We start from the raw sequence: 17,289 nt of genomic DNA on the forward strand, positions 1-17,289 counted from the left end.
GGAAGTGTGTCACTTTCAAAATGCTTTTAAATCACCCCTTATGTCTCAAGTGAACAAACAGACCAACAGAAAGTCAGATATTTTGGTTTGAATGTGGATTTCTTGGAATTTGCACACATCTTCTCGACGGTCGAGCGAGCTTACGTTATTGCCCGTCGTGCGCTGGCGACCCTAAAGGCCCAGGGTGGCGGTGCCACCGGCTTGGGCCCGTCATCGCTGCTCGCAGCTTTAATTAGGGCCCAAGCACAAAGTGCGTAGGACCCTATTGTTTTCGTTAGGATTATTATTAGGGCCCAAGCACAAAGTGCGTAGGACCCTATTGTTTTCGTTAGGATTATTATTATTATTATTATTATTATTATTATTTTTTTTACGACTATTGGGGCACTTTTGGGGCTCTTAACATGCTCAAAAACTCTTGAAACTTTGCACACTGGTCAGAACCCGCGGCCATTAGGGCCGGGCTGAAGCTGGTACCGGGGCGTGGCAGGGGGGCTCGACGGCGCCCCCTGGAACGGGGTCTGAAAACTTGGTCCATAAATCAAACATGCTTGCATGTAATAATATGAAACTTGGTACACATATAGATCTCATCGTTTCATATATCCTTCATACTTTTACTTTTTACCTCAGCCCAACAGGAAATCGTCTATTTAGGGTTCTTTGGAAAACACATGCAATGGAATGTGAAATACTCCTCCTAGAGAATTCCACCAATCGCCACGAAACTCGGTCAGCATGAAGTCAAGACATTGAGGATGAAATATTGACAGCGGATTTTTGATATGTTGAACGGTTTGGCCGTGGCGAGGAAACGAAATGATGGCGCGAAAAGAGAAACAGGAAGTGTGTTATAACTTCTGCATACATTAATTGATCTCGATGAAACTTCAGCAGTGGGTTCGCTGTAACAGGCCGATCGCATGGATGTGAGTATTGTGAGTCAAATTTATAGCGCCACCAACTGGCAGAAGGAAGTGTGTCACTTTCAAAATGCTTTGAAATCACCCTCTTATTTTTACCCGATTTACTTAAAACTTTAGGTGTATAATGTAAACACACGGCAGATGTAGACATGTGAAAGGATTATTGATATCTTCGATACTGTCGCCGCGGCAACGCTTCAAACTCGAATATTCTTTTTTGATGCTTTTGAGACTCTTAGCATACTTGAAATTGCATGAAACTCGACAGACTCATCACATTTATTAGCCAGTAGACATGTGCAAAGTTTCAGAAACGGGCGTGGTGCAGGGGCTCAGTAGCGCCACCTTTTGACAAAAGTGGGGGGGTTGCTTTACACTTTGACCCACAGTCACAAAACTCAAAAATTATATTGTTCTCATCGAGCCGGACAACTTTCTAATTTACAGTCATTAGCTCAGATCAACAGAAAGTCAGATATCGTGGTTTGAATGTGGATGTTTTGGAGAATTTTCTCTCCCTCTCTCACTGACCCTACGTCTCTCTGTGTCTGGGGGGAGGGTGCTGATTTTGCTGAGGAGTGAAAATGCTTTTATTTTTGTTTTTCAAGGTTTTGGGGCCCTTAACGTGCTCGAAAACTCTTGAAACTTTGCACACGGGTCGGAACCCGCGGCCATCAGGGTCGGACCGAAGATGGTACCCGGGCGTGGCAGGGGGGCTCGACAGCGCCCCCTGGAATGGGATTCGAACACTTGTCCATATATCAAACATGCTTGCATGTAATGATATGAAACTCGGTACACTTGTAGGTCTCGTCGGGCCGAACAACTTTCGTGCTTTAAGTTTTACGCCAGCCCAACAGGAAGTCGGCTATTATGGGTTGTTTGGAATTTGGAAACACGTGCTCTGGAATATATTATATTCCTCCTAGAGAATGAATCCAATCGCCACCAAACTCGGTCGGCATGAAGTCAAGACATTGAGGATGCTACATTCCGGACGGATTTTTGTTATCTCGAACGGTTTGGCCGTGGCGAGGAAATTGATTTATGACTAAAAATGGACACATGAAGTATGTTATAACTTAGTTAGTTCTATCTACAGTTACAAAACTCGGCGTGTATATTGTTCTCGTCGAGCCGAACAACTTTCTAATTTACAGTCATTAGCTCCGACCAACAGAAAGTCAGATATTGTGGTTTGAATGTGGATTTCTTAAACTTTTTCTCTTTCTGAGTGACCCCTCCTCCTCCCTTTCTGTGTTTTTTCTCTCAGTGTCTCTCTGTCTGACAGACAGAATGGGCCTGCCAAATTTTTTTTTGTGTGTGTGTGTGTGGGGAGGGGAGGGGGGTGTCTCTGTTGGGTTTACATTTGCTTTTTGATTGTTTGATTGTTTTTCAAGGTTTCTGGGACTTTTGGGGCCCTTAACATGCTCGAAAACTCTTGAAACTTTGCACACAGGTCAGAACCCGCGGCCATCAGGGCCGGGCTGAATCTGGTACCCGAGCGTGGCAGGGGGCTCGACAGCGACACCTGGAATGGGATTCAAACACTTGTCCATATATCAAACATGCTTGCATGTAATAATATGAAACTCGAACACTTCTAGATCTCGTCGGGCCGAACAACTTTCTAATTTACAGTCATTAGCTCAGACCAACAGAAAGTCAGATATTTTGGTTTGAATGTGGAACACATTTCAAATTAACTTTGAAGCTCCAAAAGCACATCAAAAGTAACATAAAAGAAGGGAGTGTGTTATAACTTCTGCATACATTAACTGATCTCGATGAAACTTCAGCAGTGTGTTTGCGGGAAGAGGCCGGTCGCATGGATGTGACTACTGTGAGTCAAAGTTATAGCGCCACCAACTGGCAGAAGGAAGTGTGTCACTTTCAAAATGCTTTGAAATCACCCTCTTATGTCTCAAGTGAACAAACAGACCAACAGAAAATCAGATATTTTGGTTTGAATGTGGAACACATTTCAAATTAACTTTGAAGCTCAAAAAGCACATCAAAAGTAACATAAAAGAAGGGAGTGTGTTATAACTTCTGCATACATTAACTGATCTCGATGAAACTTCAGCAGTGTGTTTTGCGGAAGAGGCCGGTCGCATGGATGTGACTACTGTGAGTCAAAGTTATAGCGCCACCAACTGGCAGAAGGAAGTGTGTCACTTTCAAAATGCTTTGAAATCACCCTCTTATGTCTCAAGTGAACAAACAGACCAACAGAAAATCAGATATTTTGGTTTGAATGTGGAACACATTGCAAATGAACTTTGAAGCTCCAAAAAGCACATAAAGGCAGCATAAAAGCAAGATATTTTGGTTTGAATGTGGAACACATTGCAAATGAACTTTGAAGCTCCAAAAAGCACATAAAGGCAGCATAAAAGCAAGGAAGTGTGTTATAACTTCTGCATACATTAACTGATCTCGATGAAACTTCAGCAGTGTGTCACATGGATGTGACTATTGTGAGACAAAGTTATAGCGCCACCAACTGGCAGAAGGGAGTGTGTCACTTTCAAAATGCTTTTAAATCACCCTCTTATGTCTCAAGTGAACAAACAGACCAACAGAAAGTCAGATATTTTGGTTTGAATGAGGAACACATTGCAAATGAACTTTGAAGCTCCAAAAAGCACATTAAGGCAGCTTAAAAGCAAGGAAGTGTGTTATAACTTCTGCATACATTAACTGATCTCGATGAAACTTCAGTTATAATTACATTAATAAACCTGAACAGAGACCTCCGGATAAATACTGGCCTTCTGGATTAACACGTTTAAGTGCTGCAAAAGATATTGACCTATGACATCAAAAATTAATCTACATTTGAATTACCTCATAGATGTGACTATTGTGGTTCACGGTCCTAGGCACTGTCCCTGTCTCAAATGGCACACTTCATATGAATTTTCAGTCTTGTGTACTTATTTCGTGTGTCCATTAACTCCATGAGACCGTAGGGTGTCTCATTTTTCATTTTAGGTATCGGAAGGGTGCTCACGCATACTTTGTGGTTGATATGTGCCCTCCATGCGAACTTTTGCAGAGCCCACGCTGATGCGAGCTCTACAGCACACGTCTTCTCGACGGTCAAAGCGAGGTTACGTTATTGCCCATCGTGCACAGCGACCCTAAAGGCACGGGGTGGCGGTGCCACCGCTGGCCGTCATGCTGCTCGCAGCTATATTATTATTATTATTATTATTAGGGCCCAAGCACAAGTCGTGGACCCTATTGTTCGTTAGATTATTATTATTATTATTATTATTATTATTTTTTTTTTACGACTTACGGGCACTTTTGGGGCTCTTAACATGCTCAAAAACTCTTGAAACTTTGCACACGGGTCAGAACCTGCGGTCATTAGGGCCGGGCTGAAGCTGGTACCCGGGCGTGGCAGGGGGGCTCGACAGCGCCCCCTGGAACAGGGTCCGAAATCTTGGTCTATAACTCAAACACGCTTGCATGTAATAATATGAAACTGGGTACACATATAGATCTCATCGTTTCATATATCCTTCATACTTTTACTTTTTACCCCAGACCAACAGGAAACCGTCTATTTAGGGTTGTTTGAAAAATGCACGCAATGGAATTTGGAATACTCCTCCCAGAGAATTCCACCAATCGCCACCAAACTCGGTCAGCATGATGTCAAGACATTGAGCATGAAAAATTGCCGGCAGATTTTTGATATCTCTAACGGTTTGGCCGTGGCGAGGAAACGAAATGATGGCGAGAAACGAGAAACAGTCAGAGTGTTATAACTTCTGCATACATTAATTGATCTCGATGAAACTTCAGCGGTGTGTTCGCTGTAAGAGGCCGATCGCATGGATGTGACTATTGTGAGTCAAAGTTATAGCGCCACCAACTGGCAGAAGGAAGTGTGTCACTTTCAAAATGCTTTAAAATCACCCACTTATTGTTACACGATTTACTTCAAACTTTATGTGTATAATGTAAACACCCGGCAGATGTAGACGTGTGAAAGGATTATTGATATCTTAAATACTGTTGTTGTGGCAGCTCTTCAAACTTGAATTTTCTTTTTGATGCCTGGTGCAGGGCTCAGTAGCGCCACCTTCAGACAAAAGTGGGGTATTGGTTTCATACTTTGACCTAGAGTCAGATATTTTGGTTTGAATGTGGAACACATTGCAAATGAACTTTGAAGCTCCAAAAAGCACACAAAGGAAGCATAAAAGCAAGGAAGTGTGTTATAACTTCTGCATATATTAACTGATCTCGATGAAACTTCAGCAGTGTGTCACATGGATGTGACTACTGTGAGTCAAAGTTATAGCGCCACCAACTGGCAGAAGGAAGTGTGTCACTTTCAAAATGCTTTGAAATCACCCCTTATGTCTCAATTGAACAAACAGTTGATAAAGAAATCGGGTATCAATATATTGAATTATGAATTATTGCAGTGATCAACTTTAATGTCCGGTTAAGATGAAAATAAACTATTGCTCTGTCTAAGCCATTATCTTTCTGAAACACGTCACAAAAACTTACAGAAACTGATAACACAAACATGATGTTGGAAATATACACTTATCAGAATAGTTATATTAAACTTTAGTCTATTTCAGTTAAAGCCATTTCAGTTATAAAGCTGTCTCATGTAATTTCTCCTTTAATTCTATAATATAACCACTAGGTGGAGTTCTAAGCCTATTTTCTGTATTCTCGTTGTTTTAACGTATGAAGAAGACTTGTACATGTTGTTGAGAACGCAGTAAAGTGTGACGCATATTTCGTTCTGTGAGTTTTATGAGTACTCCGAGTCTTTATTAAAACCAACACATGAAACATATGTCTAAAGAAAGTAGGGATGGGCTGATCGATCCGAACGTATCAAAACGTCCGAGAATGATGATCAAATTTCAAAATGCTTTGAAATCACACTCTTATTTTTATTGTAAACCTGTGATAAAACATATATGCTTGTGTTTTACATTTTTAAGAAAACAAAAAAAATGGCAGCAAACAACCACTTTTATAATTATTGTTTTGCGATCTTTGCGATTGATTTTCTTTCTGATTAATTTTCTGATAAATCTACCATTTGTTGTTGAAATGACGTAGTTCCAACGGGAGTGCGAAGTGGAGGGCGGGTCCACCTTCTTCATGTAGCCAATCAGATGAGCTAATCGCTAACTCTCGATTTACTCTTATCTGATTGGTTTAAAAACACGCCAGTCACCAGAACACATCTTTAACATAATTTGGCTCAGACCCGTTCTCGTTGCTGCAATGGTACTTTTAATAATGCACACATGCATGTTAAATAATAAATAAATAAAAGAACAAATGAATAAATAAATGAATAAATAAACCATGATTACTTAAGGTTACAAATACACACACACACACACACTCCATCATTGCAATCTTGACATCGCAGCCTGTTCATTATATCCGCAATAAAATATAATAATAAAATAGTAAACCTAACATATAAAAATTACTCTGTTTAAATTAGGGCTGGGCGATAAAACGATCTCGATATGGCATCGCGATAATATTTATTTAGACTACGATGATAAACTTTTGACATGTTTACTCGATATGGATAGACCTAACAGCCTATTACAAAGCAGAAATAAACGGACAACAGCCAGTCAGAACGCAGATTTTGGCTTGTGCGTCTAAGTACACGCCCATTTGCTAGCAGAGCACTGTTTGAGCTACCGGCAGTGAAGAAAGTGAGTGTAAAGAAAAAATGAGTGGAAACGACGAACTCGAACTATCTTCCAAAGCTGAGGAAATTGTTGACAAAAAAGGTAACAAGACGTCAATTATATGGAAGTGGTTTGGATATCTGAAAAGCGACGACGCGCAAATAAAGACGGTCTGCGAAATATGCCGTCGGTCGGTGATAACCAAGACGGGAAACACAAATAAAACCTTTTCGGTCACCTGAAAAGGTACCATCCCAGCGACCACACCGAGAGTATGAAAATGCGGGCCCATGTTAATGTTACTCCGTCCAAAAGTTTTGCAGACTAGTCTTTCTGGCAAAAAACCTATAATAGGGTAATTAGGGTTACATGAGCATTACCTAAAAGGTGTAGCATAGTGACTGGTTTACAATGTTTACATTTTGCACTTTTTACTCAGATTGCTACCTCTAAAACATTTGAGATATTTAAAACCAGTACACAATTAATATTTTATTTATCTGACAGTTAAGTACTTAAATCTGCCAGGGACTTTGTGGTTCACTTGTTTACATTTGTTGTCTTGGTTGTACCTCTGCAAACATTTTGAAATGTTTGCTGCCCTGCCAAAGAAATTTGATGTGATAGTACTGTAGTCACAGCTTTTAGTTTGATATTTTATAATCAGTTACAAGGCAAGCTAACTTGCATTGTTTTGTCAAGGCAGATAAAGCATGTTTGCTAAAAGTAAAATGTTAACATTTAGATTTAAAGTTTATCAATATTCTTTTATAACAAAATATATTCTCAACCAATCCATGTTTGCACAGTTAAATGTTTGCATTGTTATTTATTTATGTTAATAAACTATATAGTTCAACTATTGAACCTTCTGGTTTCTTCAGGCATCATTATCAGTATACTTTTCAAACGGGCAGCATTATTAAATTATATATCGTAACAAATATCGATATCGATCAATATGGAAAAAATATCGTGATAATATATTTTGCCATATCGCCCAGCCCTAGTTTAAATAGTCAGTAGTACAATTCAGTATCATTCACAGTAAGCACCGCTCCACTGTGATGTTTCCAAGCATATTTTTACGCATGTAAAGCGGATGATTTTCTACGTCGGTATTGGAGCGTGAGTAAAGTACAAAGCCTATAATAAAGAATAGTTTAGCATCCAAATACATCGCAAATGTAAAAACATTTTGATTGTAAAGAGAGCGTTTTTTTTATTCGTGTTCTGTTCTGAATATCATTCAATTTCAAGGATTTGTTGTGGAATGTTTTGAGAGTATCATCAAATAAGAATAATTCTCTCGTTTTAGTGATTCCCTAGTTATTTTTTTTATAATTCTAATCAGGTAAGGCAAGTAATATTCTCTGTGTCTTTATATAAATAAACCAAAACAAAAAAGTTTGAGCACCGCTGCTTTATGGCACGTTTTGGATTGTGGTCAGCACAGAAAACAGCGCATCGATTCTTAAATGGTTTGAAAGTTATATTGAAATGCTTACAAAGGAATGGATAAGAGGAATCGACATTTTTATTTAAAAACAAGTCATCTGAAACCTGACATCAAGTAAGGTGAGGAACAACGAATTTCACACACTTGGAAAATGCTTTTTATTTGAATGAGTGAATGTGGCTCTTAAAAGAGCCATTGTTGCTGCCCTTAAAAGGACATTTGTTGCTTCATCTTCTGAGTTCCACCTGCAGAGCTTCTCGGAGGTTGCTCGGCAGAAGCTGGTTTCCCTCTGGTCTCAGGTGGACTCCGTCTCTGCACAGATGGAACAAGCCGATGTTTCTGTGGTGAATGCAGCGCATCTGCCTCTCTGCCAAGAAGCCAGACATGGCGCCGTTGATCCACCGCCGGCTTCGTTCAATGCCATAGCCAGTCCTGCCAGTCTGTCCTCTCCAATTTAGACGGGGTAAAATGCCAGAAAACACCAGCCTGGTTCTGGGAAACATTTGTAAGACTTCGGTCAGGTCACTCTTTATTTCCGAAGAAAATCGAGGCTGTTGCGGCCCACCCGACACAAACTGTTCCCTCCCAGGTGAATAATGAGAATATCTGGAGCTGTAGCTTTGGCCCTGAGAGAGCGCAGAGCTGGAAACAGCTGCTCCCAGAGTCTGCCTCCTCTGCCGTCCCAGGTGATCTCACACTGAAGACCGAGGTTTCCGTCCAGGCGCTGCTCACAGAAGCGAGTATGCAGTGTGCGGATGATGGAACTGCCGACGATCCAAACATGTGAAGCCATCTCAAAGACGAGTGAGGGAATGTGATTTACAACCGGTATTTATGAGTGTTGCACGTTTGGTTCCTAAAGGTGTTACAGGCCCCACCCATTTCCAGATTCAATAATCGGCTCGTTCTTACATATTAGAGCACGTTCGCACATGCGCAGTCTTCAAAAACGGTGCTTTATTTATTTATGTACCATACAAAAACGGTACATAAATAACATTTGTATGTGTTCTAAACAAAAGACACAGGTTGTACTGAATGTCAGCTTGTTTATTTGGCTCAAGATAAGGATTTATTAAGTCCACATGTCATGCAAACAAGAAATGCTTCTAACTAGGTCGAGAGCTGTCGTTGCGAATGTTCGTTGGAGCTCTACAGCACACATCTACTTCTCGACAGTCAAAGCGAGGTTACGTTATTGCCCATCGTGCACAGCAACCCTAAAGGCACGGGGGTGGCGGTGCCACCGGCTTGGGCCCGTCATCGCTGCTCGCAGCTTTAATTCTATTTGTTTCCCTGTCTCAACCTCGGGATTCATATCCCACCAGAGCCGGCCAGATCCAGCTCCATTCCTGCTTGGTGTCGGACTGCACTGATGAGTGATGATGACAAACTATAGCCAGGGTGCTACCCAGGCATCACTTCAGTCTTTTACGATGGACTACAGAGGATGAACTGATGCCAACTCCAACTGTAAGAAATCAGATACTTTACATGCCACTGCCTGAACCTTGGACATAGGATGGACCCCACCAAACCTCACCGAAATACACCTCATTGATTTGATTTGATTTGATTTACTTTATTAATCCCCAAGGGGAAATTTATATGTCACAACAGCACAAAAATACAATGACTAAATAAGCAACAACAACAACAGACAACATCAACAAGTCTTGTTCTCAAATATAAATTTCTTCAAAGCATTATGATTATGATTATATACGACCATTATCTGTATATCATCTTATATAACAATGATTATAAAATCTAATTGCGGTTGGGGAAAAAAGACTTTCTAAAACGCTCTTTGTAGCAGCGTGGATGAATTAATCTTGAGCTGTAGGTACTCACAAAAGCTCCAAATATTTCATTAAGAGGATGACAGTCATGATTAATCATAAGAGAAAGTTTCTCAATCATTTTATCCTGCACTATCTCCTCTAAAGTGGGTAACACACTCCCCACCACAGAGCCTGCCTTCTTAATGAGTTTATTTAACTTATTCTTCTCCTTTTCCAACAGTCCCCCTCCCCAACATGTGATAGAGTACAAAATCACAGATGAGACTACAGAATCATAGAATATCTTAAGTAGTACCTGATATCTACCAGCCAGGGTTTCCGTTGTCCGGTAATTACCGGACATTGACCGGTAAAAAAATTAAATGTCCGACAAAATTAAATCTCTCCGGTCAAATTGTCCGATTAAAATTGCCTAATAATCCCGTCCCCCTAACACAATCTGAATTTGAGAATAAGCCTAAAATGTATAAAGCAAAAATACACCGATCTCTTGCTATGTTATAAAGGAACAGGCTCTATCGTTTGAAAGTTATGAAACAACATCGCATGATGCATTTCAAATAAAGCGCACGCCTAAAACGGCTGCAATATCTAAACAACGAACGATTGATTGAGTGAGACGTTTCAAATATGGCCAGGCCCAGGCAGACTAGCTTTAAAAGCTTTTTTCAGAGGCCAGACGATGGTGAATCAGGAACATCTCATTATAGATAGATCAGTGCTTCTAATCCGCGCATTCGTGCAGTTTTTTTTCTCTATCATCAAAACTGAATAGCCTATGTTCATCAGTGCATGGTTACAGTCTATATCAAGCAGGGACACGTTTGTGTGCATTTTATTTTGTGATTTCACCGGAATTAATAGAGAGTCTCCGCAACGGCGATAGATTGAAACGCGCGTCCTAGTGAAGATTGCGCAACTCGCGCAGCGCGTCGTCCATGCAATTGATAGCAGCGGACACGAGCGCTCAGCTTGATTTCAAAAACAACAGATTTTAGCGCTAGATCTCTTATTTAATAACGGACTAAATGAATGATCTGCTAGTTAACTGGAGATGTTTTATTTATTTGTATTAGGTACATCCGTGCCTCAATGTTTCAAAAAGTGAATGTGTGTGAAACCACAGTAAAAAACAATTGCCGTTGATTGACGCCAATCGGACGTTCATGTTTTTTTTTTCGTCTATTTGAAAGTTAAGCTAATAATAATGTGTTGCATTCTATACGGCCTGATTATGTCATTTTTTAAGTTACATAGACTGCCTCCAGTTTTCCTCAACTTGACTAATTAAGAGGCGATATATTTGACCGGCATATCATCAAAATGTTTTTCTAGCGGAAACTCTGCTACCAGCATCACCTTTGTTATTGACTATACTCTTGAAATGGAATACATAGACTATCAATTACTTGCCAACATAAGCCTTCATCAGCCAACAAACAAAGGACAATGCATCTATGTGAACTTCTGCAGTTAATCTAGGATGGACTTCAAAGACAGTAATCTTACAGTTCATACAAAATCTTTGTTTAAACACTGGCTCATAACACTAACTAAGTTTACAAATTTTAAACCATGACTTGCACTGCACACAAATAACAAATATTGGCTTTATATTAATGCTGTTTAGTCAGAGGGGAACTGGCCCCCAAAGTGAGCCTGGTTTCTCCCAAGGTGGTTTTCACCATTAACCAACATCTTATGGAGTTTTGTGTTCCTTGCCACAGTCGCATTCGGCTTCCTCACTCGGGTTCTAAATACAATTATTATTTAACTGTTTCATTATTTATTTTCATACACAATTTACAATTACACAATGATGACTCAAAGACTAGAAATTACAGTTTCATTTTCTGTTAAAGCATGATTTTCTGTAAAGCTGCTTTGAAATTATGTGTATTGTGAAAAGGTCTATAATAATTATATATTACTAGTATTAGTAGTAATTATTAATTATTAGTAATAATAATTACTTGACTGTTAGATAATCGGGTCTACCAGACCTTACTTATCATTTGTTATCGTTAAATATTTCTGTTAGCACATATGACATTGAACATCTTCAAATAATGCCATACATTTTTTCAGTTCTAATTACCTTTATTTACTTTAAACAAGTCATCAAACATGCCTCTTCAAGTGATAAAACATATGTGTAGTGGCATGTAAATTAGCATATTCACGCTTTTCAGTTCTTTTTCGGATTGGAGTGGCAAGGCCAACTCAGAAAAACACAATATTTTCAACTTTAAAGTATTTTCGAGTCATTTATGGCAATAATGAAAACTTGGACTGGTGCATGTTGTCATTATTACAGGAAAATATTTCAAGTAAAAGTGAAATTCATAATTGTTTTTCAGTTGTCTCCACAGAATTATTATACTGTAGATTTGATACATACTGATTTAATGCTATCAGACTTTTGGTCTGTAAATTAAAATGAGCAATTTCTCCTCCTAATTTTGTGTTCAGTTTTAAAAGGCGTTTAATGTTATCCACAAAAGAACAGTGAATTTTTTCTCTTTATCAGTATTGTTGCTTGTTTAAAAGCCTATTCCCTATGTATAATTGTATACAGTCTAAAGGACTGTGGTTATTTATATAATAATTATTATATTAGTAAATTTGGTGGAGGTCAAAATCATGAGAGGGACGGCCACCAGACTATAATTACGAATAAATCAGCGGTAGAAATTGGCGAACCCCAGGAACTTCTGCAGGGCCTTGTGGGACTCTGGGGTTGGCCAAAAGTTAACGGTCCAAACACACACCCTCAGAGGACACAACATACCCCAGAAACGGAACTGACTGTGCATGGAACGCGCACTTCATCGCCTTGACAAAGAAGTTGTTCTCAAGCAGCCTCTGCAGCACCCACCGGACATGCTTGATGTGCACCTGGAGAGAATGAGAAAAAATGTGAATGTTATCCAATTACACAAACACAAATCTATTGACCATGTCACTTAGCATGTCATTAACAAGTGCTTGGAAGACAGCTGGGGTGGTGGTGAGTCAAAAGGGCATCACCAAGTACTTGAAATGGCCCATGGGAGTATTAAATACTGTCTTCCACTCATCCCCCTCCCTAATCCTCACAAGATGGTATGCTTTGCAGAGATCCAACTTTGTGAAAAGTGTCGCCCCCTGCAGTAACTCAAAGGCTGAAGACATCAAGGGTAATGGGTATCTGATCCTGACAGTGACATCATTCAGCCCTTGATAATCAATTCAGGGGCACAAGGAATCATCCTTCTTGCTCACGAAGAAGAACCCTGCACCGGCTGGGGAAGAGGAAGGGCGAATGAGGCCGGTTGTCAGTGACTCACTGATATACCTGTCCATAGCCTCCCGCTCTGGTCCCGACAATGAGTAGAGTCACCCACGAGGCAGAGAAGTACCTGGTAGGAGATCAATGGCACCATTGTACAGGTGTTGGGGAGACAGGGACTTAAGAAGACTGCTCTCAGATCATAATAAATAGCTGGGACCCCAGACAAATCAGACATCTCTGCCTTGAAATAAAAACAGAATACAAAGCTAAGCCCAGACAGTGGGAGGAGCAAAAATAACTCCAAGCATAAACAGAGTTGCCAGCCCAATTTATGTGTGGATAGTGTTTCACCAGCCACGAATGTCCCAAAACCACTGAGTTATTGGGATTTCGGAGCTGGTAAAACACAATCACCTCCACATGGTTACCGGAAATTCTCAGACTCACCGGGGGGGACCTGAGGATCTTGCCAAGGGAGGAGCCACTGAGGGTACGGATAGCTATGGGAGGTTCCACTGGAACAACCGGGATGCCCCAGTCAGTCGCCAAGTCAGAATCCAGACAATTGCCCTCAGCCCCAGAATCCACGAATGCCAACACCTGTTGAGCTTTTTTCGAAAATGTGAAAATTACCTAAATGTCCTGGAAAAATAATGATTTGTCCTGGAAAATATTAATATAACCATTTGTTTGTGTTGCTAGCAAGGTTTCCATTACAAGCACAAAAACATGGTAACGATCGGACTTGGAATGGAGTCAAATACTGCAATGGGCACAAAGACCCATCCGATGTCGTCGTTCCCTCTCCTTCTTAGGGAGTGATGCTCGGCCCAGATGCATGGGTTCCGGTTCTGGCATGGCATTCAGCGGAGAATGAGGAGGGACAGCCAATGGAAGCTCTCGGAGACTAGAAAAAAAGCGCCTGCCAAATTAATCATTGTAGAATTCAGCGCTGAGAGTAGATGGTGATGGTTATGATGGTGAGAGAGATGATTGTCCACTCGGACGGCTAGATCAATGAGATCGTCAAGACTCTCAGACAAATCAAGTGAATAGATCTCATCCTTAATCACTTCTGATAACCCCCCAAGAAAAATGTCCTATTGAGCTCTCTCATTCCAACCGCTGCAAGCCGAGAGTGTCTGGAACTCAATGGAATAATCTGAGACAGAGTCCCTCCCCAGGTGAGAGTAATAACAAGGCACGTTGGTGCGAGACGAGCTGAATAGAGATGAGCCATGTGCGTTGACACCTGATAACTGTCAAATACCAAAACAAACATGCCCAAGAGAGATCATACACAAACACACAGGCACACATCACAGCCACATCAGCCATGAATCCTGACACGTTCAATAAATATGGTAATGCCATTGTAATTGTTCAGAATTTTAAGTGGTTCCTTGTAATGTTATTATTTTGATACACTTTTTACCTGCAGTACAGGGTCATTCGAAGACTACACATGCGAATGCACATGACTTTCTTTATCACTGGCAAATGATAGAATGCATTTGCAGGTTTTGTTTCAATGTATTGTATGTAAATATCCACTTCAATCAGCACTATTTTTGTTCTTTGTCTTCTAAAGGATCCCGTTTCTGTTTTACTGAAGGAGAAACCACTTAAAAAGATTCAGTCCAAACTTGCACTCATGACAGCCCCGCACTCATGAGTTAATGTTCCATGGAGGGTGCCACTACATGTTATCTGAGTGCACAGGATGCACAGTTTATTTGACACAAGTTCGACACGTTGAAATAAGCTCAATAGATCAATGCCCCAAGAGATGGCATGCTAGGTGGTTACCTACTAGGGCTGTCAACGAATATTCTAAATTCGAATATATATTCGAATAGTTTTAAAAAACAGAAATTCGAAGGTGAAAATTAATATTCGAATGTGGAAAAAAACGCGCCGCTGTAGCAGATGTCGCGGCTGTCTGCTTTAGCGAGTGGGCCTGCTGCCTGAGGGGTCTTTGTTGTCACATTTCTCGGAATTGTGTGCCTCATTTTATTTAACGTTAAACAGAAACATGACTAAAATGTAAGGCTACTGTACTGACTGAATAGATGTTGCATGAATAAGGTAGGTTAGATACAGCAGTTTCATGCACTGCAGGCTTCCACTGGTTTGATTATTTACCGTTTCATGTCAAGGAAAAGTTCCATGTTTACCACAGCACAGCTCGCTTGGAGCGTTCAATGTCGGTTCTATATACTGTAAAACTTCAATTAATGTTAATAATTTGTTTTAATCACTGAATGAAGCCTGCTATATTTGGGACAAGAGTCGCGACCTTATATTGCTTGCACAAAACTCTTGATCAGCACTCAACATTTGTTTATTGTTGTTGTTCTTTTAAACCGTTATGCTAGCGTGAGGGCAGAGAGAGAGAAAGAGTGCCTGCGTGGCGTAGCGAGAGTGAGGTCTTGGCCATTAGTTGATTTACTTGTTTTTGTGTAGGTAATACGTTGTCAAATATGTTTAAACTTAAATAAACTACCTATACAAATAGTTATGTCTCTTTGTATTAATTTGTCCTGTTATTGACGTAATGCGCGTCATTGACCAAATGCGCAACCAGATATTCGAATAGTTCGAATATATGTGTTTTTTTTAGAGGGAATATTCGAATGTCATTTTTGAGCAATTTTGACAGCCCTATTACCTACTGTATATCGCCTGTTGGGTTCACGGTCCCTGGCTGCCCTAATATTGCTTTATACGTAAGCCTTCAGAAGAAAAAAGAAGGAAAATGCTCTTTATTTTCACATCCTTTGAAAAGAAAACATAATATATGTGTTTGTTTGACCTTGTATTTATGTGTCTGTGAAATTCATGTATGTTTTTAAGTGTGTTTAGAAAACGAAACAGAAGCTGGACTTGTCAACCAGCCCCATACCGACGAATGCCGGTGAAGATTCCCCTATTGACCACCGGAGGTCGCCATCACCCCAATACTGACATTCCACCTTGAACTCCATTTCCCATAATCCTCATGCTGACTCTGATTACCTGCTCAACTGTTCATGATTTACTCAGACTATTTAAGTCACACTGTCACTCACTATCATTGCGAAGTCTTGTTTTGCCCCGGCTATATTACTGAGTGTTAACCATTCCCAGTCTTGATTACATGTGTTTGACTCTGCTTAGGATATTTCCGTTTACATCTGTTTGCTGCCTGCCTACTGTTGTGTTTGCCTGGATTACTGACATTGTTTTTTGTTGCCTGCCCTGAACCTCTGCCTGTCTCACTTCATTTCTGCTCTGCCTCTGATATTACTGTTTGCCTGGATTACTCAACCTATGCCTGTCTGTACTTGAGTTTGCTGTATTTAATAAATCGCACATGGATCCCACTCAACCTGAGTTCTTGTTACAGAAGACTTCGCAACTTACCGATCCAGCAGTCTTCATGCATGTGTCCAATGAACTCTCTGCACAAGCAAACCTACTTGCATCTCACCAACAACAACTAGTTTGCCTCACTTCACTAATGGAGGAATTAGTGAAATCCATTCAGGGTCTCCATCAGCCCACATCTGAGCCCGTTTCCACAGTGCTTCAAGTGAATCAGGTTCATATCGCTATGCCTCACAGTTCTGTGACTACCAATCCATGTCTAGCCTTTCCAGGAAAATTTGACAGCACCCCAACTAAATGCAAGGGCTTTCTCATGCAATGCTCTATGTTTCTGTCACAACAACCTTCTTTCTACCCTACTGAAGAAAGTAAAATCTCTCAAGTGTGTTCTCTGCTCACAGGACAAGCGCTAGATTGGGCAACCGCTGTCTGGGCTAATCAACGGTTTATCCACACCACTTTCGATAACTTCATTCAGCATCTAAAGGAGGTTTTTGAACATTCTGAGGGTGGAAGGAGTGCAGGTGAACAACTGCTTATGCTTCACCAGGGAAGTAATACCACAGCTGATTTTGCTCCATCGTTCTGCACCCTTGTGGCACAAACTGTTTGGGTGGAAGATACTTTAAAACTGCTATTTTGTCAAGGATTAAACACAGATGTGCAATCCGAGCTGGCCTGCCATGATGAAGGTAGAACCCTGGACCAATTAATTGACCTTGCTATTCGTATTGACAATCTCATTCGCACC

This window comes from Xyrauchen texanus, chromosome 33 (genome assembly GCF_025860055.1).
Source record: "Xyrauchen texanus isolate HMW12.3.18 chromosome 33, RBS_HiC_50CHRs, whole genome shotgun sequence".
NCBI classification, from domain to species: domain Eukaryota; kingdom Metazoa; phylum Chordata; class Actinopteri; order Cypriniformes; family Catostomidae; genus Xyrauchen; species Xyrauchen texanus.